Source organism: Arvicanthis niloticus, chromosome 22 (assembly GCF_011762505.2).
Source record: "Arvicanthis niloticus isolate mArvNil1 chromosome 22, mArvNil1.pat.X, whole genome shotgun sequence".
Taxonomy (NCBI): domain Eukaryota; kingdom Metazoa; phylum Chordata; class Mammalia; order Rodentia; family Muridae; genus Arvicanthis; species Arvicanthis niloticus.
The window spans coordinates 26,669,344-26,695,852 of NC_133429.1; positions in this window are offsets into that span (position 1 = coordinate 26,669,344).

The following is a 26,509-nucleotide window of genomic DNA, read 5'->3' on the forward strand; positions in this document are numbered from 1 at the left end:
TTTATTCACTACTTTAACTTCTATCAATTTACTGCTCTAAGACTTTGGACACTATATTTAACAAAAAAAAAAAAAATGGGGGGAGGAGAGAGATATGGTCCTGTCTTATTTTAATTTCAATGGGATTTATTTATTTATTTATTTATTTATTTATTTCCTTCAGTTAGGATGATGTTGGCTATGGTTTGATCGATATAGTATTTCTTAAAAACATAAAAACATATACCTAGGTATACATGTATTCTTGTAATATTTAACTTAGATTAAGCATTGATATCACCTGAGACATATATAATTCTTTATGGTAAACACTGCTCAAATAAGTTCCTCCAGCTGTTTTAATGGCACAGTTTATCACTGTTTACGCTAGTCTCCCCTCCCCCATTGTTCAAATAACAACTTTCATGTAAGTGGCCCACATTATTGAGTTGCATTTTCTTAAAATCTTATTCATTGTATAATTCTGCCAGTTACTCATTCTTCTTTAGGCTATCAATTCTTTGGCTCAGATGCAATTAAGACTTGTAATAAGTATAGTTATGTGCTTGTGTCTAGTTACTCCATGCTCAGTTACAACCTCAACTCTTATAGAGAAGAAATATTGCTGCCAAGACACTGCAGTATTTCTTTGTTGTAAACCAGATTCATTCAGGATGTTTTATGCCTTCTACCTAATACTTCTAAGGAGGTCCTCACACTTCCAGAACTCTTCTGGAATTTCCATTACCTTCTTAATGGAAACAGACTTAGCCAGCATATGTAATTTGTGACCCCTACATCTATTGAGTTATTTTCTTTCTTTTTTTATTTTATATTTTATTTACATTTCAGATGCCATCCCCTTTCCCCATTTCCCCTCCCCAGAAAACCCCTATCCCATGTCCCCTTTTCCTTTTTGCTTTTATACAATTTTTTAAAATGTTAATCAAAGGCTTTATAAGTTTGGTAATGCTCAATCAGAAGTGTAACCCAATACCCAACCTAGATATATCAACTATCTTAGACTGGTAGAGACACATAAGCATCTGCCTCCATGCCCCCCTCTCTTTCTCTCTCTCATCACCTAGCTTCTCTCCTTCATCTTCTCCTCTCCTTACTCTGTCTTTTCCCCCTTAGCTCCTCCTACATATCACCCTTCTTGTTAAAATAAAACTTTTCTCTCAAAATACAGTTAGAGCATAATTATTCCTAATTGTACCAGTGCAGTACAAGATAGTCCTAATACCCATTCCATCATTTTGTTTACTAACCAGAACCTCTGTCATCTCTCCTAACTAAAATACTTAGTTTTGAACCTGGCTTTTTTCTTGGCTTTAGAATGAATGTCAGCTGAAAACCATCCATTCAGATCTTTTCAATCAAAGTAAATAGCCAAGATTGGCTATGAGACTATGTAGGTCTTCAACCACCTCAGAAGTCCAGAATGACAGAGTTAACTGAAATGATGGGAAGCACTAAGCATAGCTTCTAAAACTTAGCCAATTTATAGAGACCACTGAACACCTGGAAAGCCCCTATACTACCGAACATTGGAGCATCAAATCTTCAGCCTTCTGGTCCAGAATTATCTGACAGACCTTAGTGATGCAGAATTATTAAGGGCTGATTACTCGGTCTAGGCAGATATAATCAGTCAACTATTCTGCAAGTGTGTCCTTTTCTGGACAGTAATTTGTCTGTAGATGGAAAGAGGCAATTCTTGCCTAGTGGCTGTCTCACCACAACTGGAGTAACTCCAAGGATGCTCAATTTCTTCTTAGAATCCATGACAGGGAGCTGTCAGGAGCAGACAGGTCTCTAATCAAAATTAACATTAATATATAAATATTTGTAATGTCAATTCTGTGGACTTCTGATGTTTTGAGAACCAACTATACATGTAAGGTAACCTGGACTGTTGCCTGTTAACTCCTCTCAGCTATTTCTAAATAAAATATGGAAAACACCCTAACAATAAACTCGAAGCCATGAATTTGCTATAGTCCCTTAACTCATAGGCTAACCATCCCAAATCAGTTAAAAAAGTTAAAGAAGGACTGGGTCCAAGCCTTGTATTCCTAAATGTGTTATGCAGGCACAATGCCCATGACAGTATCAATATTCATCTCACTTTTATATCAATAAGAAGCTCATGCCAATGAAATCCTTGAATTTGAAATCAAAGTAAATTTTGTACCATTTAAGAAATTATAACTTCATCTTGATATTAATTATACATATTTCTACAAACAGGTTATGGCTATGCAATAAGTCCTAGCTAATCCTCCCTGTTTCAACAAAACCACTACTTTTCCCTAGAGAGGCAGACCAATATTAACCACCTTAGTCCCCAAGCCCAGGGAATAGGGATGTTGACTCTTCTTTATCTTCTTCAAGCTGATTATGGGCATTGAGATATTAGAAGAGGGGTGGAGGAGGGAAGAGTAAATTGATAAGCCTCTGATGCTGAGTCTTCACTGTATCCAGATGGAATTCTAGGACATCAGAGGTTTGGGCCAGTCTGCTCAGTATGCTTGATGAGTAGATACATCAAGGCTGTGTATTCTGCTTATCTGCTGTCTGTGACCTCCCTATGGTGCCTCCGGATTCAGTTTCCAGAGGGGAGCAGATCAGCTGGAAGACTGCTCCAGCCACCGATATCTGGGCCAGGGGCAGAAGGGGAGTCATTTTCATAAAAAATAGCATCACATAATTTTTGTTTATTTTGGTCATTGTCTCTTCTCTCTGTCATTACAACATGAGATTAATGATTGTACTGAATTTTATTAGTTTGAAGAATACATTATCCTAATTACCTAATACATTACAGGTGCATAATATATAATAAATCTGTGACTTTTAAGGTAACCATGTATCACATGAAGCGCCTATTAGAAGATTGAATTTATTCTTGGTAAAAGACACAGTAATCAATATCTGATTGAGTTCAGGTGTGGTTAGGGTGTCTGGGAACACTGAAAGTTCCTCCAGTCCGGAAGTTAGGCACAGAGGCTATGGCTACAGCTCATTAAAGGCCTTCTCCACGGTTTCTCACAGGGAGGCCCCAATAACACTAGAAAGTCCTTGGGTTTCCAAAGTGGCTTTATTGGCATGATGGATGATGGTTGAATCTGGATGTGCACCCCAGTTTAACTCAGGGCAGACCTGAGTTAAATAGGGGGGGGGGAGGGGGCGGGGCGGGGAAGTGAGGAAGAATTCTTAATTGGCTCCACCCTCTGGCCTTCAGGCATCTCATTAGTATGTAAATCTTTCTAGGTCCTGAGGCCTGTAGTCACACCCTCTACCTGTGCTCTCTGGGCAGGGCTACATTGCCCTGTTGACTAAACAGTGCAGGTCAATGGAGTCCAGGCCACATGTTAGGAGCCTGGATTCTGGGAGCGTCATGGAATAGAGGAATAGATGCTGGTCCCTTACAGGCAATGGACACCTTTTGGGTCTCCAGGCTTTCCAGCCAGTGCTTTGACCAAAACCAAGACCCCTTTTATGGCCCTGAATTCAGGTAGGTTGTTTTTGTAATTGTTTTGCTGTCTTTTTTGTAAGAAGAATGTAATCCTCTCTTATTCTTACATTTATTACACAGTAGACATACAAAGGAAATTTTTTTCAATTCTGGAGCAATGCTTAGTGCTGTAGCCTTCAGTATATAAGGAAATATGTGCTCCCTTCCAAGACAAGATTTTTTTTTTTTTAAACAGGCTGCATGGTTCTATACAATTAATTCTCTTCCATGAGAATGATATGCCAAAGATGGTGAATTTGTCATTAGATTGCAATCCAGGATGAAACTATGTAGAGCCAGATCTCAGCTGACCCATAACTGATATGTAATGTCAGAAAACACAGAGCATTGTGATTTTTTTTTTTTTTTTGTCTGTGGAATTATGGAGATACTTTTAGCAACAAAAGATTTAAGAAACACTTCAATAATTCAGTTCTAGTATCGTCAATATACGACTATGAAAAAGAAAATATCAACATTACTGGAACATTTTCATTTCTAATGTAATTAATTAAATATAAGTCATAAAGGAATTGGCTAGACTTGGAAACTTTGCCCACTCCAAAGGAAACAAAATTCAGGTGTCTCTGAGGAATGCTGGGCATCTTGCCCATATTTCTTATGATAATTCTTCATTGTAGCCAAACTCACAGCTTCTCACATGTGTTTATTTGATATATTTCTGCTCTTTGGAGACACTTTTTGCAGATGTAAGTCACTGACATGAGGAGGAAGATGTAAATTTGAACAACTTGTCACAATTGAATGTTGCTCAAGAAGCTACATTCATATTATATTGAGTAATTTTATGCCTTTATAATACTCTGATATATTATAGATTGTGATGTAAGTAGTACATCCTGGAAAAAATATCCAACATTACACATTTAAAAAAGACATGATGTGGACTTCATCACCCAACTAAACTTATGTAAATAGAGCAAACAATGATTCAAAAGTATCAGCAAGTCCAGGGGATAAAAACAGCGGGAGGGAATGCATATAACTTCAGCTAGAAGGAATTTCTATAAGCTTATGCCTCAAAGTCCATCCTCAGAGGCCAATGCACAACAGAGCCCAACAACACAGTTCTTTGTCCTTTGTTTGCCTGTGCATGCCAAGCTTTTTGCATTTAAAGTGAAAGCAATTTTAAATACATAGTGGCACCCCACACTGAAGAAGGGTTGAACTTTAAAAAAACATATTCTCAGGTAATTTAATACTTCACCATTAAGTTAGAAAATTGATGTGGGGGGTAGTGTAATTATTTCCTTGGGAATGAGCAAGAAAATAAGAATCTAGGTAAGGCAAGCAACAGGAATGTAACCACAGTAAGATTTGAAAATCCAATTTTAGATGTACCCCAAAAGGAAAGAGATGAGATGCTGTTGTATTTTTCTCTAAGTGGATTCAGTATATATTTTACAATTATTAAATTGTTTTATTTACTTACATTCCACAAGTTGCCCTTCTTCCTGTTCCCCCTCCCTGAGTTCTTCACTCCATCCATCTTCCAATCCCCTCTCTCTGAGAGGATGTTCCACCACCTGCCCACCCACCCCCACCTCATTCCAACCAGCATCCTTCTTTCCCGGGGTATCAAGTTTCCACAGGATTAAGCATATCCTTTCCCACAGAAGACAAGGCAGTCCTCTGTTAACCATGTGCCCAGGGTCAGGAATGCCTCCATGTATGCTTCTTGAGTTTTGGCTTAATCTCTGGGAACTCTGTGGAGTCCAGGTTTATTTGACACTGTTGTTCTTGCTATAGAGTTGCAACCCCCTTCAGCTCCTTGAATACTTCCTAGTATACATTTTAAAAACTCTTCTGTAATTATATTGTTTCAGGTTAGGGATTGACATTAAAACTTGTGTAATGTATTTATCAAATGTTAAATACTTCAAATAATAGTTCAAACATTTATCAAATGTTAAATAAGATACAGAGGAAACAGAAAAGTATATGTAGTCTGTGACAATTTTTTTAAAGTGACTTTTTTCATGTAGTATCTGAAACTCAGAGATAATTATTAAAAAATAAATTACAAAAAGTTATAAAATAAAACCCCAAGAAGAAAGAACATGGACTAGTATATCAAGATAATCCTTCTACTCCCATCTTTCTCTCTTCTTACCTTGGACATCTATTATATGAGAAAATAGAGTGAACCCAGAACACCAATCTCTTATTTTCCCGTAACTAATTCCTCCTTATTTATGTACTACCCATTTCCTATTGTGTTTGAGAGAATAGTAACCAGACCTTTGCTGTAATGGCTTTTTTTTTCCATTTCCATTTTCTACTCCAATCATATAAATTAAAAACATGTTGCCATTAAAAATAATATAGAGTGCAATCTTCAATAATTCTGATATTCATTGAATGGATGTAGCTCTGTACATTGTCTCATAAAAACTTTATAAGCCAAACTAAAAAAATATATTTTATCTAGAATTTATAATACTTGATATTCATTCTTTAAAAAAAAAAGCATGGTAAGTCAACTTTACAGAATTCTGTGGGAAATAAATTCATCATGACAAGTATAGACCCCAATATGCCTAACAACATGATAGTGAATACCTGAGGGTCTTCAGTTATGTCCTGGAAATTACGCTTAGCAGGAAAAGTGGCAAAAATTGCAGGAATATTGTTGGTGACTAAAGCTACTACAAAGGAAGATTTTTAACTAATCCATTAGTCTGAAAGCTAATACATGGCTCATAGAAAAAGTGGAAACTATCTAAATTGTATGTTGTGTGTAAGTATAGAAATAGATAATGTTATAATCGCAATGCTTTTTTGTTCATATATTTAAAATATTAGTCAATTAATATTGGTAAGAGCTAATATTCAATCCAGGGACCTCTGTACTATAAAGAAAAAAAATGGCCATAAATCTTGACTTTGAAATCCCACAATACAACCAGAAGCAGAGGTGTTAAACAGAAGAAAAAATATTGTTTGGATTAGTGTTAAAAAGAAGGATCAATATTCCAGGGGGACAACCAGCAGAGTCCAAATTAAAAAGGTTTGGATTAATGACACTGAAAAAGGAGATTTTAAGACAGTCTAGCCATGATTTTGTCACATGGTATGAATGGTCACTCTTAGGCAGATCTAAAATGAAACAGAGAATGCTGGACAAAAAGAAATACAAAATGTACAGCTTAAGGAGAAAAAAAAAAACACTATGCAATGCAATGTAATGCCAAGTCTTTTACTCAAGGAAATAAAATGTCTAATAAAATGCTTGGTACAAAATGTAATAAAGAGACTGGTACACTCTGGGCAAGACCCACACAGCTAAATTCTCAAGTTGTGAAAAAGAATAAAAAGAAATCTTTTTCAAACTGGTACAACCACTCTGGAAATCAATCTGGAGGTTCCTCAGAAAATTGGAAACAGATCTCACAGAAGACCCAGCTATACCATTCTTGCGCATATTCCCAAAAGAAGCCCCACAATGCCATAGGGACACATGTTCCACTATGTTCATAGCAGCCTTATTTGTGATAGGCAGAAGCTGGAAACAACCCAGATGTCAATGACAGAAGAATGGATACAGAAAATGTGGTTCATTTACACAATGGAATACTACTGAGCTATTAAGAACAAGGATATCATGAGATTTGCAGGGAAATAAATGGAACTAGAAACTATCATCCTAAGTGAAGTAACTCAGACCCAAAGAGACATGCATGGTGTGTACTCACTAAAAGTGGATATTAGCCAAAAATGTACAGAATTACCAGGAAACAGTCCATAGAACTCAAGAAGATAAACAAACCTAAGGGTTCAAGTGAGGATGCTTCAATCTCACTTGGGAGGGAGAGAAAAGCGATTATGAGGGGTAGGGGGAAGGAGGTACCTAGATGGAAAAGGGTATGGGAAGAGGAAGAGGTGAATGTGATCAAGTTTTGGGTGGGGGGAAAAGACTGAAGCCTTGAGGGTCAGCTGAAAGAATGGAAACCGGCAACCTCGGGAGATAGGAGGTAGGAGAACCCTCCAGAATGTACCAGAGACCTGGGAAGTGAGATGCTCTCAGGACTGAAAGGGAGGGGTCCTAGATAAAATGTCCTACAGTGGGGAGAGGGAATTTGTAGAGCACACCTCCAGCAGAAAGACAGGGCATTAAGAGGAAAGATGGGGTTGCCATCCTACAGTCAAAAACTCTGACCCAGAATTGTTCCTGCCTTAAAGAACTGTAGAAGTAAATATGGAGCCTGAAGAAAAGTAGGTCCAGTAACAGGTCCAAATTGGGATGCAGCTCAGTTCAAAGGGAGGCCCTAAGGCCTAACACTATTACTGATGCAATGATGTGATCACAAAAAGAGGCCTATCATGACTGTCCTCCAAAAGACCCAAGAAGCAGATGAGAGTCAGATGCAGATATTTCCACCCAACCAATGGACAGAAGCTGGTGAACCCTGTGATTGAATTAGGGAAAAGCTGGAAGAAGCTGAGGAGGAGGGTGACCCTGTAGAAGAACCAGCAGTCTCAACTAATCTGGACTCCCGAGATCTGTCAGACACTGAGCCACCAACCAGGCAGAATATGCCAGCTGATGTGAGGCTCCCAACACATATACAGCAGAGAACTGTACTCAGTTCACTGAACTGGGTCTAGACTCAGAGAAGATGCACCTAATCCTCAAGAGACTAGAGGTCTCAGGGAGAGGGGAGGTCTGGTGAGGTGGTGGTGAGGAGGTGGGGACATCTTTGTGGAGACAAGGGGAGAAGGTTTGGGATGTGGAATAGTCAGAGAGTGGACCGGGAGTGGGGTAAAGTCTGGACTGTAAAATAAGATTAAATAAAAAAACATAATTAAAAAAAAAAACTATTAAAAGAACTCTTAAGCATTAAACAAACCATCGACAAAAGAAAGCTATGTAAATGCAAATCAAGAAGTCCAGGTTCTAGCCCCTGCAAGCAAACGTCATTGACAGCTTCAGCCATGTGGTTCTCAATTTTGAGTCAAGAAAGCTATATGAAGGAGTTAGGGGATCTTCCTCTGTGGTTTAAGAAATCTATTGAGGCCAGGCATTTGGTAGAGCAGTTGATGCACTGACGTTCTGGAGGCTGTTGTGTGAAAATTGTGAAGGTGAAGGAGTCGGAGATCTGAGGAGGACTATGACGTCAGACACAGAGGTGCAGAATTTACATCTGTTCTGCTAGGTTTGGCCGTTGCATTATTCATTCTCCTTCCTTTTCTTCCCTTCCTTCCTGAATGACACTGCACATTCTGTGCCATTATATATTGGAAATACATGGTCTGCTTTTTCATTTTGATTTTACAGGATTTGCGGTTAAGGGATCACCTTAAGTCTCAGAAGAGACTTTAGAATTTAAACAATCTTAAGACTGAAAGACTACAGGAATATTTGAATTTGGAATGAATGTATTTGAAATTATATATAGCCATGGGTCTACGGGGGTCAGGGTGGAGAAAGTGATAGTTTAAGTGACAATCCCCTCATCCATTACCTTATATATTAGCTTGCTTAGGTTCAGATTTGTGGACTTGTTATGGAAGGATTGAGGTGTGTGGCCTTATTGGACAATGGAAGTATGTCACTGTGTCACTGGGTATAGACTTTGAGGTTTCAAAAAGCCACACCAGAATGAATCCCGCCTATCTCTGTCTCCCTTTGTCTGTCTCTGTCTCTCTGTCTGCTGCCTGAGGATCAGCGTATATAGATCTGTCTGTCTGCTTCTCTCTTCTCTCTCTCTCTTCTCTCTTCCCTCTCTCTTCTCTCCTCTCTCTCTCTCTCTCTCTCTCTCTCTCTCTCTCTCTCTCCCTCTCTCTCTCCCCCTGCTTGCCTGCTGCCTGAGGATCAGCATATATAGATCTCAGCTCTACCTTTTATGACATGTCTACTTCTATTTTTATAAGAAAAAAATACTGCCTGGGAATATGAAACATTCATTGTCCCACTGAGTAATCTGTGAACTAGCCTCAACTGTCAAATGTCATATTCCATGTACTCATGCTTTCAGAGTCTATAACAAAAACATTATGTATATTTTCTAAATATTTTTAACTCATTTTTGCAAACTAATTTTCCAAACTAAATACAAAATCTTTAAGATGAATATCAGTCCTTTAACTCTATGGTAGAACTCTGAATTAAAGCAAATAAGAACTTTCTCTAGGAACCTTAAAAGACTGATCAAATATTTATGTTATTAGTCCTTTTTTTCTTTATTCTTTTTTTGTATTGTATTTTATATGTTTTAAATCTTTATTTATTGATTTAGTGTGTGTGTGTTTGTGTGTGTGTGTTGTGAGTGTATATGTGTGTCTGTGTGGAGGTCAGCAGAATACTTGAAAACATCAGTTCTGCCCTGCTATCATGTTTTCATGGAATAAAATAGGTCATTAGTGTTAGTGTTGGCCCTCAAGTGCCTTGTCCCACTGAACCAGCTCATCACCTCTGGGTTTTATACTTTTAAGTATACAGATCTATAATGATATTTTTTGGATTTTTAATATTATAGTCAGTTTTACTTGCTATACATTTTTTAAGTCATGAAATTATTTTGAAGTTAATTATCTTCTTGCAACTATTGACATGCTCATTTAATTCTGTTCACTGTTCTTTAACTGGGATGTATCTCTTCTATTGATTTGTGCATGTTAATCATCTCTGCATCCCTGTGCTAAACACTATTCATGGTGAATGAACATTTTTACATGCTACTGAAATCAACTTTCCAATAGTATTTTGACTATCTTTGCACCTATATTTATTAGAGATATTGACCTGTATTATTTTTATAGTACTTTTGTTTCTTTGTAGTCATCAGGCTAATCCACAACCTTCTTAATAAGAAGACAAATGTAGTACATGCTTCAGATTTTAGGAAGTTTAAGGAAAATTAGTATCAGTCCTTTAACCGTGTGGTAGAATTCTGAATTAATGCAAACAAGATTTTCTTTTATACAAAACTTAAAGGACAGATTCAATGTTAACATTTGTTATTAGTCTTCTTGTTTACTTTATTCTCTTTTGTATTATATTTTATATATTTTACATTTTTTATTTATTGAATTAATGTGTGTATGTGGGGTGTGTGTATGTGTGTGTTTCTGTGTCTGTGTTTCTGTGTATAGAAGTCAGCAGAATACTTAGAAGCATCAGTTTGGACCTTCCATCATGTGGGTTCCAGGTATCAAATGAGTGTTAGCTTGACCCCTAAGTGCCTTACCACACCAAACCATCTCACCAACTCTGGGTTTTCTACTTTTGAGAGTACATCTTGATTAACTTAGGTTTAACTAATAATTTATCCATTTACTTATTTTATTCTATTTTAGGTACACAGTTGTCCATAGTAGTTTATCAGGGTTGCTTGCCTTTCAGTGGTATCAATCATAATTTTATCCTTTGTTTTTATTTTTCATCAACAGCTTTGATTCTAACTATTACTTTTTTAAAAAATTAGAATGTTGTTTACTATGGCAAAGGCAATAAGTAAATAATTTGAACCTGATTCCAGTTTTCTCAAGAGTAATGAAATCAGTTAATAACAATTCATCAAACCAATTGTAATAAATGTAGAGATATCAAGAACACAATTCTCCATCCCTGCACATTTTTTTCTGGACTGCAGAGATTTCATTGAATGTTGCCATCATTTAATCTTTTATCTGGCTAAGCAAGTAGACATTGAAAAGCTGGAGCACCGATAGGTATTAGGTAGCTGTCTAAATAATTTGGAAATTCTGCAATTTACAGTTTTGAACGTGATTGATTTTCTTTGACTCCATAGAGTATATCCAGCTGGCAACTGACTTAAAACTAAACACTCAGAAAGTAAAGAAATATATCAGTCTTCTCAAAATTTTGACAGAATCTAATAAAAATGGCAAATGAGATGCTAAGTAACACGAGATTTTATATGTGAACTTTACAGTGTAATGCTGATAGAAAATAAAATGAGTAAGAGACACACCTAATGGTTTCTTAATTCTTTAAATTTAGTTGTGATATACTTTTGTTCTGGACTTCTTTTCCATTTGTTCAACCTTTTGTACTGTCTCATATATTAACATTCCCATTTCAAGGTGAAAATAACCATTGCTTTCAAAATGCTTGTGTGATATCCACCTGATACATTTTATAGCAGATTAGTCTTATTGTCTTCTTTTCCTAGGCAACAAAATAGAGTCAATAGAATTTTAAAAAAAGATTTGCCAAACTAAGTAATTTTAAAGAAAATGTGAAGCAACTCAGGGCTCTATTTCCTGGAAATCCGTGGTGATTTCCAAGGTTTCACTTGTACTGTTTCTTTATTTTTTTGTTGGTGCATTTAGTTTTAAGGTTTGAATTCTTATAATTTTATTTTTAATACATATAATACTTTTCAGTCATCCTTGTTCTGTACCCTGTTTTATCACTCATGTTGGATATTGGCATTTTCTGTGAAAATAATTTTTAGTTTACATAGTTTACTATTTCATATTTTATGGAAGATCATCTTGTTTTTTTATTTTCCAAGCCTTTTAAGTCATGGAAAATGTTTTTCTTTATGAAAAGGGTCAGCTTTGGACATGCCTTTGTCATGTGTTTCCTGAACACAAAAATCATTGATTGATAATTTTCTTCTAATCTATGAGAATAACAAAATTTATTTTTAAATAGTCTTCTCTCTGAGTGGTAGATATTTTTATTGATTAACAAATTTCTCATTTATTTGACTAAAATAATAAAAGTACATGATTATAAGTATAAGCATATGTGCTTAATTGATAACTTTGCCACTTATATGATTACCAGTGAATGATATCCCCTCCCCATGTGTGTGTGCTCTTATCATTGTTGAATCTATGATGCTCTTGACATCTTTATTTGCTGCTTTTTTCCTTTATAAGAGATTATATTTCTAGTGTTAAGTTCAAGAAATAAAATAAAATTCGTCTGTGCTCAGTGATGGCTAAATGATTAGCAACCAAAGAAATTATGAGATACATTATGTATTGTGATGCCTCTTTGGCCACTGAAAGAAAGGAAATAAATAAGTGAAGACATTAAATAATAATTATATATATATATATATATATATATATATATATATATATAGAGAGAGAGAGAGAGAGAGAGAGAGAGAGAATAATAAAAGAATAAAAGAGAGATACAAAGCCTCTATTTTTCAAATGATATTCTTGGATGTTGAGGTGGATAACAAAGCCAGTATTATCCTTTCAGAGCAAAGATATGTAGAGGATATAAGTCTTGTTGATAGCATAGAAGACTCTACATCAAATGGCACCTGAAGACTTACAAGTGAGCAATTTAGTTCCATGAAGCAATAAAATATCTCCATTGTTGTTTAAGCCAGTTTGAATTGCATTTCCTGTCATCTGCAAGAAATAATATTAACCAATAGGAAACAGATGACAAGTTGGATGGAGAAGCTAAACAGAGGCCAGGTTATATATTAGCTCTCAAGTGTAGAATTTCTAATAAAAAAATTACCTTTTTACACAGAATATGGACAATAGTTCATAAATAATGTTACATCTGCTCAGAAATAGCTAAAATATACTCTTAGGTCTCTGTTTATGTTAAAACATTATTCTTAGTAATTATTAAACATTTAAATTGCTAAACAGGGATTGTGGTCTGTGTTTCAAACAGGACACAAGTAATAGACAAGCGATGGAACAAACAAATAAAAGAAGCTTAATTGTTTAGGTGAACACAGCTTCAATGAATTAAAGGATAAGGAAACAGTGCTGAGAAGCATGGCATTGTATGTTTAGATACATACTAATCAAATTGCCACAGAAGACTTGAAGAGTAAACTTCATTGAATGGAACCGAGGTAGGCGAATAGTTCTAAGGATTGGCTCTAGAGCAAAATAAATACAGAGAATCCCTTGAGTGAGGAAGAAGTAAAGATCAAGTTCAAAGGAATTAAGATCCCAGTGAACCTGAGGTGCAGTGAGAAAGGAAGTAAGGATTATTTGCAAAAGGAACGCCGTCCTGCTTGGCTTAAGTATATATACAGAAGTTTAGGAAACTCAAAAAGATATGGATGGAGAAATAAGCAGAGGAAGTGGGGTCACAAGCGAGGCCAAGCCAGTGACACTGTAGATCAGTTCCTTTGGGAATACTCAAATGGTACAAATACAACATACAATACTGTGATTCCCTATAAGAAACTGCATGGCGAAGAGGTCACGTTTACCAGGGTAGACTAGAAGGTGTTTCTTGAAAATAATAAAATGTTGAGCTCAGATGAGTAATCCATGGTTTTCATATTATTCATGGTCCTAAGTTAATTTCTGTTGTAGAGATAAACCGCTTACCAGAAGTAACTTAGGTGAGAAAAGTGTTTATTTAGCTTACAGATTACTGTGATGGCTCTTTTTGGTTGTCAGCTTTAGTATATCTGGAATGAACAATTCAGAAATGGAGGGCATATCTGTGAGGGACTTTTTGCTTGGTTTCGAGAGGGAGAATCACTTTTATTCTAGACCTCTAAAGGATGACATATGCCTTTGATCCAGATGTTGAGAAAGACACAACTTTAATCTGGGCCACACCTTTTGCTGGAAGCCTATATAAACATAGGGAAGAATGAAGTTCTTGCTCTTTGCCTGTTTGCTTTCACGTTGATAGCAAATCCACTCCTTCACTTATGTCAGAGCCTACACTTTTGGAAATCTATGATTGATTGAAGCTAAGACATATAGTTTCTTGGACTGAATAACATTGGATTACTAGAATTTTTATTCCTAGCCCACCATTTTTGGATTAACTGGACCATAACCTGTCATTCTAATACATCTAATAAATTAAACACAAACACAAAAACACAAACACACACACACACACACACACACACACACACACACACACACACACACAAAACTACAATTCATTCTTGTGGGAAGCCAAGGCAAGAACTCAAGGCAAGGACTCAGTCAGAGAGCTATACAGAGACCAGCTAGATTCCGGACTCTATACTCCTCAGGGTCAACTTCTCAAGGATAATATTTGTAGCATGTACTATATACTTGAGTCAAACCTAAAACCCTGGCATTGTATAGTGGTGGTAAACTTGTCTGATAGATACTTCAGTGGATATGGTCATAAGATAATGTAGATAAGGAAAAGATAATTTTGAAGAGGGGTATACCTAATTTTGAAGAGGGGTATCCATGTGATCACAAAAACTGATTTGAATGAAGAAACTAATTTAGATGAAAAAAAATGGTTTAGAGGAAGTCTTCAGTGCTTCAAAGTAGCTGTTTTACATTCTTCTGAGTCCTTAATTATATTGTCCAGTGTTCTTGATCTCTGGGTTAATTTCTACCTAACACTTATATATTAAAATCTTGGCTGAGAGATTATTATAAGAAATTGAGCTGTATAAATATATATAGCTCACAGATACATAATAAATAAATGCTGATCAAGTACTTAATTTTTTAACTTATAAAGTACATCATCCATGTTATGGTATTTCTTTCAAAGGAGTTTAATTGGTTTTTAATTTCAGATCATCGTGTCTCTGAAATCTATACACCCTACAATTGTTACATTCATGTGAATCGCTTTCTCCCTTGAGAATAGATGTTTCATAAGATTATAAAATTTATTTTAAAATTATCATTATTGATGTATTTACTTAGTTACAAAGTGAAAATTTTACTGCACATATTTTAAAGTTATTATTTTATTTAAAAATAACATCATAAATGACTGGCTTGATAAATTTTGTTTTGTGTGGCTAAGCATGTTAGTATGTGATTTGTATGTCATAAATTTTCTATGAAATTATCTTAACCTCTGAGCCATCTGTCCAGTCCTTGCCTATGAAATTCTCAATATTGGTTTCTGATTTAAAACCAGTGGGAAAAAAGGATGCAGCAATCAAACAAATAAAATCTGCATGTTATGTGAATTTCACATTATATATAAATGAAACATACAAGTTTTATATGTAGATATATAGAAAAAGATTTACAACTTTAATGTGCAAGTTGTATGGTAAAGGTTTCCATTTTGAAATATTGAATTTTATAAATGTAGTTGTTCAGAACCTATTTACTGTAGAGACAAACTTTAAGGATATTGCTCTTTCAACAAGAAGCCTTTCTCATTTTAGAGAGTTTGAGACTACTAGACTGTGGTAGTTCATATCATGCAAGGCAATATTAACAGTAAGTTGAACCCTACTTACCTTGTCCTTGCTAAATGCCACAAATGTCCTTTCCCCTTGAGCTACTGGTTTTCTCACCTTTAATTTCTTTGCAAGAGAGATAGTGAATATCAGAACAGGCAAAAATTGAGAACTTATTTAATCTGAAGTATAGAGACCTATCAGTTGGAGCACTATAAATCATCTTTGTTCCTTTATTTATTTATTTTTATTGGATATTATATTTACATTTCAGTTTTTATCACCTTACCCCATTCCCCCCACCACCCAGAAACCCCCTATTTCATCCCCCTCCTCCTGCTTCTATAAGGATGTGCCTCCACCTACCCCCAACTGCCACCTCTCCACCCTCAAATTCCACCCCCCACTCGGTGTCCAGCCTTCATGGGACCAAGGATCTCTTCTCCCACCTATGCCTAACAAGTCCATCCTCCCCTACACATACAGCTGGAGTCATGGGTCCCTCCCTATGTGCTCCCAGGCTGGTGGTTTAGACCCTGGGGAGCTCTGGTTGGTTGGTATTGTTGCTTTCCTCATGAGGCCACAAACCCTTTCAGTTCCTTCAGTCTTCTCTCTCACTCCTCCATTGGGAATCCCATGATCAGTTCAATGGTTAGCTGTGAGCATCTGCCTCTGAATATGTCAGACTCTGGCAGACCTCTAAGGAGACAGCTATATCAGGCTCCTGTCAGCATGCACTTCCTGACATCCATATCAGTGTCTACCTTTGGTGATTGCACATGGGATGGATACCCAGGTGGAATGGTCTCTAGACGGCCCCTCCTTCAGTTTCTGTCCCACACTTTGTCTCCATATTTGCTCCCCTGAGTATTTTGTTACTCCTTCTTAGTAGGACAGAGGCACCCATACTTGGTCTTCCTTCTTCATGGGCTTCTTGTGGTCTGTGAGTTAAATCTTGGCTATATCAAGCTTTTGGGCTAATATACACTTATCAGTGAGTAAATACCATGTGTGTTCTTTTGTGACTGGGTTACCTCACTCAGGATGGAATTTTCTAGTTCCATCCATTTACCTAAGAATTTCTCAAATTCATTATTTTTAATAGCTGCATAATACTTCATTGTGTAAAGGTACCACATTTTTTTTGTATTAAAAAATGGGGTACAGAGCTAAACAAGGAATTCTCAACTGAGAAATATTTAATGGCAGAGAAGCACCTTAAGAAATGCTCAACATCCTTAGTCATTAGGAAAATGCAAATCAAAACAACCCTGAGATACCACCTCACACCAGTCAGAATGGCTAGGATCAAAACCTCAGGTGATAGTAGATGCTGGTGAGGATGCGGAGAAAGAGGAACACTCCTCCATTGTTGGTGGGATTGCAAGCTGGTACAACCACTCTGGAAATCAGTCTGGCGGTTCCTCAGAAAACTGGACATAACATTACCTGAGGATCCAGCTATAGCACTCCTGGGCATATACTCAGAAGATGCTCCAACATATAACAAGGACATATGCTTCACTATGTTCATAGCAGCCTTATTTTTAATAGCCAGAATCTGGAAAGAACCCAGATGTCCTTCAACAGAGGTATGGATCATCTTAGTTCTTTAAACAGCTATTTAAACTAGGGATATTAACAGGTATATGACTGATACTATTGAGTCAGCTTAAACAAAATTGTATAACTAAATAGAAAAATAGGATTTTTTATTAAACTACGTACATGATGACAGGATGTCTTTCAGGGCTATAGCTGCTTGCCCTTCTTTTGTGGTACAGAAAACAGGATAATTCCTCAATAATGGGTCACTAAGTATTCAGTACCAGTGGCATTACCTTTTCAATGATCCTCAAAAGTTACTGCATAAACAGCTGATATAGTTTTAGTCAAACACAGTGAGACAATATAATGTGGAATACTACATTTTTATATCTCTATTCATCTGACCCACTTTTTGAGTTTTAGAGTATTTGTTTGTTGGACTTGTTTTTTCTTAGAATAAACATATTAAATTTTCTTGTAGGAAGTATTTACTAGATCCTTTTCCATGTGTTTTGAAAACTGAAATAATAAAATGATATTTGACCACTGAAATACCACATGAAAATAAATGGTATCAGAAAGTAGAAAATTAAGCAGAGAGGAAGTACTGAATATAAAAATTAATATGATACTTTTTTTCTTTGAATAACTAAAACAAAAACAATGAGTGAAAAGTAATGAAAAATAGATTTAGAAAAAATAATTTGAATAAAGTGCAAGTTGAATGCATCTAATAAGTGAATGAATTTCATAGTAACTATATGAGCGAGATGAATATATTATTTGAATATATGCACATACGTATTCTTGTATCATGTCATGTGATGCCCTGCTTTTCCTTGAGTCACTGCCATATAGCAATTCATTACTGATATGACCCATCAAGACTGAACTACAAGAACTTGAGACAAAATACCCTAAATACATTTTTCATAATATTTTATTATTTAGAAAATTCACATCATGAATTAACATATTTCTCAGTCCTCTCTGATCCATTCCCCATGTTGTGACGTCTCCAGAAAGAAAGAAAGAAAGAAAGAAAGAAAGAAAGAAAGAAAGAAAGAAAGAAAGAAAGAAAAAGAGAAAAAATGTCCAATTTGTATTTCCCATATACACATTGGATTATGGTCAAGATCCTGGTGGCCAGGTCCTTAAAGAAAACTGAGCCCTTCCCCACGTTCACTGCTGCCAGAAACCATTTTTTTTATGGAGTGCTATATTTCAGTATCCTTATCACAAAATTTAAGAATTCTCTTCAATGACTTTCTGTCTAGACTATTACACTTTGCATTCAATACAAAAGAGGATGACCAACTTTCACTAATATGTAACTGGTCATTGAATGTAAAAGAACTATCTTAGAATCTGGTTTAAAAAACTAAAGAAATTATTCCTCTGTTTAGTACACATATCTGGGCTAGATTGCTTATTATCTCAGTCATTAGCTTCTTCCTTAGGAAATGAAAAATATTTAGGTCTGCATATTATTAATATTCAATGAGGTGATATTAATATTATGGATATATATAAAATTTGTTACACTGGGAATGATAGTCAGGCCATTTTATTTATAACTATTGAGTGGAATTCATTAGGATAAAGCCACCAAGATCATCATAGGTTGGAGATGAACCTGAAGGAAAAGATAGGCATGACTAATCGACATACTAATAATGTCTAGGCTAGTGACACAAACAAAAAACTATAATTCCCATAAAACTCTATCCTATTTCCATCCTTGGTCCTCTGTCCAATAGATGCCTCCTTATAATCATCTAGAAATTTCATTAACAGTATCATTTGGGCTAGTATTCTCACCAGCATGGTCAATCAGAATGCCTTTTTAAAACATTTTTATTACATATAATTTAATTATCTCATGATTATTGATGTGTGTTAGGGAGAAGGATCAGTGTCTGTTGTGATGAGCATGTGAGGTCAGAGGTCACCTTAAAGATCTACCAGGGTCTCCTTTCCCCATTCAAGACTCAGCAGTGTAATTTCATGACACTACTCAAAGCTCAGCTGTATCCTTGCCTCAGAATTCTACTTAAAAGTAAGTCTGCATAGCATAACCACAGGTTTTTCCACCAGTGCCCCAGTTTTCAAAATGATTTCTCTTAGACCTAACTATATATGAATAAATACCTAGCATTTGGCTTGTTCCCACTAGCACATAACTCAATTATCCATGTATTTTTTTCTACTAGTGCCACATTATTGATTACCAATCCTCAGCTCCATGCTTTTTGGTGTAAATATCTACTGCCTCAAACTCTAGCCCAGAATCTGTTCTCCCTACCAGAACTTCAACATCCTATTCCCTGTATATGATAATAGTCTAATAGCTTTATATTGACAGGAAATATATTTGTAGAGAACACAGGAGGTTATCCCTAAATCGCACCCCCTTTTATCCAATTACAAGGTTTCTCCTTTTACATCAATAAACTATAACAATAAAAACAATTACAAAAACTACAGGGTAAGCTTACATTCATATGTCTGATAAGATATATGTAGATTGGGAAGGAAGAAGCTGTGTGAAATTCAAGCTTGTCAAGTTTGTGATATTTATGCATATGCAAAATCTGTAGGAATTATTTATTTTCTCTTTCTATTGGTAAAATAACAATAATTGACTTATGCATGGCATGAAGAATGATATAGGTATATATCTACTGGAACCTGCAAACAGTTTTGACTGTGACAGGCTTCTGATACTGTGACTTATTATTGCAGATTTGTAGTTTATTATTCCAAATTTATCAATACTATTTGTTCTCAAGAATCAGTGATATTTGATAGCTATTGTTGGTCATTCTTCTCAAGCTCATGACTGTAGCAACAATTTTGGAGTTATGCTTTCTTTAAAAGACTCAGAAATATTATGAGAAAATATTTTCATTTCAATCCTATGTGTTGAATACGGGGATGCTTCAGATTGTCCACAGAAACTGACTATGAGTTGCTTCCTGCTCTATTAAGTGTGTGATTTTTTTCCAGTTGCAGGTAGTTTCTGCAATTTTGTAATGTGTGGAATTCTGGGAGCTTTTCACAGGATACATAAATACAAGGTCCCAGAGAAGTGGGGGATTGTTTTTGATGGGTTGTTGGTTGGTTGTTGGTTGCTACTGGTACTGCTGGCTCTTCTATCAGCTATGTCACTAACTCTTCAGCCACAAGTGAGGCTTGTTTCCTACCTACCTCTCTTGATGATTTTACTTTGTGTGGCTTGAGTTTGTGCAGGTCTTGCAAATGTTGTCACAAGCACTAACACATTGTATCCAGAAAATACAATTTCATTGACTTTTACCTAATATAAGTATAAACAAATAAGTATAGTAATAATTATCTACTACCTCTTGTACTTATATCCTTTCTGAGCCCCAATTACAAATTCTTGAGGCTTGAGAAGATGGGTGTAATACAAAATACACATTTATGGCTACACACTCTGAAGTCTATTATTCTATGCATTTTGACCACTACTGAGTTTCTGTGATAACTGTCATCAATCAAAAGAAGTTTCTTTGAGAGTTGAACCATAAAGTTTTATAGATATATAAATAAGTGACTAGAGGTAATTTTAATATTCTGTCCCTCTATCAGAATAATAGTAATAGGTTCATTCCTACTGCCTATGACCAATAGTAACTACAAATCCTTAGTCCTGTTAATGATTGGATGTATGAATTGTTTCCCATAGCTTGTGCCTTAAATCTAACTAGAATGTTATTGTTATTCTTATGACACTTGTACCACTATTGCATTGTTGGGTATATCTTTTCAGGCTTGTCATTATTATTCTCAGGATGCACAGATGGCTAAGAGTGATGATTACTTTTTTCTCTTTATAGCACCTTCCTATACAATGAAAGTTAACTACTGATGTTAAACTTCTCCAGGTCATTACTTGCTTGATGTCTATTATGTTTTATGACTTATTTCTTCAGTGTCTATTTGGAAATAAGGCCATACTATCAAATCTAGAGAGTAACCACATAAAACAGAAATGTTCTGCAATATATAGAGGCACAAAATTTTTTTAAAAAGATATAATCAATTTCTTGTACTGGAGTTTATTAACATGTGTTGTTTGGTTTCCTGTTGTATTATCATAAATTGAATAACTTCATATACATGGATATCTGTATGTGCATGTACAGGTATGCAGTTTAGAAAACAATTTTTTCAGTTGTAGGCTTCCATAAACTTTAAAAAAATGAATTTAGTGTGAGCCATCCCTTCCAATACTCTTTCTTTTACAGTACCTTCTCATTCCCAACCAATTCAATCTTTGCTGCTCTATTATTACTATATACATCTATCTATCTATCTATCTATCTATCTATCTAGCATCTATCTAGCATCTAGCATCATCTATTTCTCTGTGTGAATCCTCTTTATTCCCTCCTTTATCTTGTTAACTGCAGTATATAGCCCTGGGTGTACTTGAAATAACTATGTCTTATCTCAACTGGCGGAACACTGGGGTAGCTAATTATTAATGCCTTAAAACCTCATTATGTTTAGAAATTCATAAATTGAAATAGTGCTCTCACCAGTTTTTAATTGAGTTTTATACAGTTGTTCTTGAAAATGTCTACAGGTCAGAGTTAAAGCTATCCTTCTTATTGAAAGGATCATCCTTACTTGGCTAACTTCTCAGCACCTGATCACATGTAATCAAATCCCCCTACACCTTGCACCACATGGTTGTTTTGTCCTATATCATATGAGGTAAAGGAATGACTGATGCATAAATGCAAGTTGTTACTTTTTTTTTTTTTAAAGAAATGTAGCAAGCATTCACTGATGATGTCAGACCACTTTTGGTTCAGTGTTTTGGAACCATGACAAAATAATTTACGAACGAATATATCAGACACGCAAGCAAAAGTGTTATTTTGAGAAAATTAAAGCAGTCCAAAATGAGAGCTAAAAATGAGAGCGATCCAGGTACTTCACAAATGAAGATTGCCCTTGGGAAGGCTGAAGTGACATTTAAGAGTTCCAGAGGTATTGAGGAGAAGAGAGTTTATTTAACAAGTTCCACATTTCATGGCAATTCAGTCCTGCAAGTGCTACAGAAACATACCTTGGGTATATGCTTATTGTTGTCCTTAAGCTGTAGATGAGTACAGTGGAACCAGTTTTCTCTGAAATTTGTTTTTCCTGATCATGCATTGTGGGTTTTAAGAAATCATGTCCTCTGGAGAAATGGAGGCAGTAGGATGCATGCATTTGTGTAGTTATAGTTTTATAAAGAAATTGACATGATTGTGAAGGCTGAGATGGCTCAAGATTTGCAGTTGGCAAGCTTCAGACCCTGGAGAGCGAGTGTGTAATTCTAGTATGAAAACTGTCAAGAGTTGAATCTGCAACAGAGCCAAAATTTGTCTCCAACTCTGAAAGACTGGAACAGACATTTCCTTACTCATCCTTTTCTTTCTACTCAGGTCTTCAAGTGATTGGATTTGGTCCATCAGCATTAGGGAGGGTGATTTATTTCACACACTTATCAACTCAAAAGTTAATCTCATTTAGACACATTCTCATATTTGTACCCAGAACAATACAGGGCCAAATTTCTGGTCAATTTGTGAGTCAATGAAGTTGAAATGTAAAATTAGCCCTCATAATTTATGTGTGAGAAAGGACTTGTTCTTTTGAAACAGAGCAAGGAGTTATGGCTGGTGAGTGATGTACAATGCAAATTATTGTCAAATGAATCAGAAAAATCATATGCGTATATGAATATGTGTATAGACAGAAAACATATAAAGCAGAAAAAGTAGTTAGATGAGATGGTAAGTGGACAGGGCAAATATAAAGATATTTCATAACCTGTATAAGGAAGTATTTGCTTTATTTATCTTTTCTATATATTTTAAATTAGATAAAAATCAAGAGGTTAAAAGAAGTGAAAAGAGATTTATTTTGGAAGAGAATAGGGTTATGTGAAATTATTAACAAATACATATATCAGTTCCTACTAAGGAGCTCCTTAAGACAGAATCATAACTAATGAAGATATTTCAGTTTTCCAAAAAGAAATATAAATCACTGAACAACTGTGAGTCTCATACAGGTTAGAAAAACAGAAAGTGAATTTGTCATATCATTTAGTAATTAATTGCATTTTTAATGAAGAATCTAAATTCAAGTTTAAATAACTGTATAAAATAAGTATGATAGTGATTTCACACACATTACATAGCATTTTCTTTTTAATTGTGTAGTTATTCTTGTAAAAAACAAAATAACTATTTTTTGCTTATATTCAAATCTCAGTAATTGTGTGTTTAAAAATGAAAGTGAAGTTTCATATTCTTTAATGATCTATAAATATAGAGTATGTTCAGTTTTTGAATATAAACAGCTATAATTTGTGGTAAACGTTATGGCCTTTTTAAAATTAGGCCAAAAAGCAATACTCTGGAAGTAGATGATACAACTTAAAATTTTTAAAAATCAAAGCCAGGAATGAAGTAAAGACACAGTGGGACAAATATATTTTACAGTTTTATTGTATTATTTTAAATAATATAAGCTCCCAATTTATCTATAATATTTGAAAACTTAGTCAAGGTCCTAAAGTCTTTGCTCATATTATAAAATCATGATCATATGCTTCCCACAAATGTCTTATGAAATATTTTTAGCAACTTATTTTGTTAGAAATTTCTAAGAGTCATATTATTGGTATATTAAGTTGAAAATATTAAGTACCTAATTTTTGAAAATACTAACTATTCAATATTTAAAATATGTTGGCTACCCTTTGGAGAAACAACAAATGGGTCTTACTATTTGTTTAAAATATTTTACAGATAAGAAAATCTACATAGTTTGTAGAGAACTTAGAGCCTGCGAGTTGGCTCAGTGTTTATCAGCGCTAATTGCTCCTGTAGAAAACCTGAGTTGCAAGCATCCAGCCTGTGAGTGCAGTGGTTCACAAAAGCTTGTAACTCCAGTTACAAATCAATTCTTTTGACCTCCAAAGGACCCTGAATACACATTGCACACATACATAGATTCAACAATGCACAAATATAATAAATAAATAAATAAATAAATAAATAAATAAATAAATAAATGTTATTTTAAAACATTCTACAATATTCAGGGGATAACGTTACTAGTGATTGTACCATAAAATAACCCTTTCTTACTAATTATCTAAACTAAGTCTTATCAGCAGAGAAACAGCACAATGGGAGATAGTGGGAACAAAGGAAAATATTGATCATTTTATGCATTTGACTTCCAATGACTCAGTTTCTGATACAATTTCCTGGATTCAGTCAAGTAATGTAAATTAAAGAAATAAAAAGAAATATAATATTTAACTATGAGAGAAATAGGTAAAACATATCCAAGGGAGTTTTGAAGTTAAATGAACATCAGCTGGGGCTGAAAGGATGGATGAGTTTTTCATCTTCCATCCTTTCAGTCCCAGCTGCAAAGGATGCTGCATTGGATTTCCTGAACCCACACAGTTCCTCACAACCATCTGGGGCTCCAGTTCCAGGGCAGTCAGAACTTCCTATGTCCTACCTGGACATCAGGCACACATGTGCACTACATACATACAGGCAGGTAGAACATTTAAACACAGCACAAATAAATCTAAAAATATTTTAATTGATGAGTAATTAACTCAGTAGACATTTTCCCCAGTATACTAATAACTGAAAAATAATTAAGGCTAATAATAATAATAATAATAATAATAATAATAATAATAATAATAATTTTTCTCTAGTCCGTTAAGGCTGGAGAAACAATCATGCATTCAATTAAAAAAACCATACGGTTGTTTCTTCATTCCTACAAGGTTAAATCTTAAAACGCTAATGAGAAATGTCAAATTCAAGCACAGCGGAGTTGAGTTGTTTGTTTTGGTTTTGAACTCTGAAGAATCTATCTGGAACCAGATCTCTCACTTCTCTTTTACTCAGCTCCTAAATGGAAGCTTAAGAAAGATAACATATACATTCACCCTTTTTGTCTCCCCCATGGCTTATAAGCCCTTTTATTGTTTCAGGAATTCAAAATAAACCTTTTTTTTTTTTTTTTTAAGAAACATATTCAGCAAAGATGACGCATCCAGAATGGCCTTCGTTATTTCAGAAATACATGTATGCTGTCATAAGACTTACCCCCTACAGTTTTATTTCTCTTGGAAAAGTGTTTTGAATGTGTGATGTGAAGAGCATTAAAATTTCCTTGGAAGTTTTGAGAAGTTTAAGCTTTTTCTATTCTGATAAAACACATTTTTAATAAGTCTAAAACTTGGTAATTGAATATACTTGGTGAATTTGTTTCTTTATTTTAAAGTAATTATTTTATATTAAGCAAAGCTCTCTGTCTCTGTGTCTCTCTCTCTCTCTCTCTCTCTCTCTGTGTGTGTGTGTGTGTGTGTATGGGTGTGTTCCCTCCCACACTCATACAAGCATATACCTATTCTCTCTCTACTGCAAACAACTTGCTATTTATGTTGAAGTATTTCCTGCACTAAGCTAGATGGCTCAGTTTCCAATACGCTCTTTCAAAAGACACCAGTCAAATCTTAGAACTCATCTGAGGCTCTCTTCTTGTCTGCGCCTGCATCATTCAGATCAGGCTAAATCTTCATACACGTAAGGTGAAAAAAAGTAACTAATGTTTAAGTGATAGTTTTTCCTTTCTTCAGTTCATAACCCGCCATTTGAAACCATCATTCTTCATTATCCATGCATGGAAAGAGTGCACCTAGTCTCCTAATATAATAATGCCACACAATGGTGTTCCTTTTACCTATATCATCTCAACGGTGTGTGTCATTACTTAAAGCCAAAATTTTGACTTTTTCTACATTGTGTACTACAGTGTCTCACAAACAGCAGTATATGAGAATGCATTTGTTATGAGGATGGGTGAGTTTTGCTCACCTCGTCGACACTGTCTTATTGCCTTACCATCTTTGCATGAACAAAGACTCATAGCTTGCTTGTAAGTGTTCCCACAGACATTGAAGCAAGTTCTGTAGAAATAGCCCACGGAAGGAAGATTAATAACTGCTTTTCATTTCTTCTTTTGTTTGAGTGGCCTGCTTAGGAAAGAATAATATAGTTCAAAGGGGCGTGAGACACAAGAGCGTGTTAATGAAGAGTTGGATCTTCATCAAAATAAAATGTTTACCTCATATGCTTTGTACAACAAAAATGAAATGATGCGTGTAAAATCCTTAGCAAAGGACAAGCATATAATAAGAAGGACCTGGTGCCAGAATGCTAATGGAGAACTTGCTTTTCTAATAAAGAAAGGCTTTCCC